This window comes from Morone saxatilis, unplaced genomic scaffold (genome assembly GCF_004916995.1).
Source record: "Morone saxatilis isolate NCDOM2014 unplaced genomic scaffold, NCSU_SB_2.0 Contig18, whole genome shotgun sequence".
Classification (NCBI taxonomy): domain Eukaryota; kingdom Metazoa; phylum Chordata; class Actinopteri; family Moronidae; genus Morone; species Morone saxatilis.
Window position 1 is genome coordinate 14,679,465 of NW_023339740.1, and position 994 is coordinate 14,680,458.

Sequence of the window (994 nt, forward strand, 5' to 3'; positions counted from 1 at the left end):
CATTGCGTATTGTACTTCTTTCGGGTTTCCCTTACCCAGTCTATTCCAAGAAGTAGGTGTGCTGGTTTATCTGCGGATTTTCTAAGAATCAGTTTCTGCTTACATTCGGTGAAAATTGAAACCTGCGTTGTTTACATCCATATGAACTTGCTGGCAGTGTTCTACTTCCTGTTTGCTGGTGCATTGATTCCAAGTTATTGATATTATATAGACACACCAAGCTAAAACGAATACAGTGTAATTCAAGAATCCTGCGATACATTTTACCTTAATGAAGTCCATATTGTTCAGTTTTTGCTGAAACTGTTTTAGGGATGTTGTTGATTTCATTCAGTAGTTATTTTGGAGGCTGCAGTTTGTGGTTTGCTCAGTTGTATTGCTTTATACAGAGAGGTGTTTCTATTATTTTTATACCGATGAGGGTAGACTAAATAACAGAAAGACCTCTCTGTATAATGCAGTACAGCGTCCTTAATTAAAGAATGTTTTAATACCAATACAATTTTAATATTATTTCAATATCCATTAATAGAATGTAATGTAAAATAATAAGTACACTGTAGGGAGTCATTTAATAGAGTATCTGCCGATACCGAGTCCCGATCCCATACTTGTATTATCATATAGTGCACATTGCATATGTATATGATTGACAGTTAAATAGCTTTGTATTGCATTAAGAAACAGACTGCCTGCTTTGAAGCTGTTCCTTAATGTTTTGTTTGTTTGTTTGTTTTCACACAATGAAGTATAAAATAAAAGACCGTAATCTTTTTGGTCTTGTTGCTGTCTGGAGGGAGTTTCTTTGAAAAAAAAAAAAAGTGTTTTTTTGCTTCAGTGCAGCCTTTTACCTGAGTCATCTGAAGGAACTGTATTTAGTGTTTACTTCCGTCATCTTCACATCTTTTGCGAGGATTAAATAATTACTCTTATTGACTTTTTGTTCAAGGGACCTTAGTTGCACTTGCGGTGGTGTGGTGAGTGTGGTTGTGTC

At 35.2% G+C, this 994-nt stretch overlaps 1 protein-coding gene across 1 annotated transcript in view; it reads left to right on the plus strand.

The window, feature by feature from the left end:
* Nucleotides 1-994, plus strand: part of dstyk (dual serine/threonine and tyrosine protein kinase) — a gene marked incomplete in the record, with an annotated part of 14,353 nt that overhangs the window by 9,300 nt on the left and 4,059 nt on the right.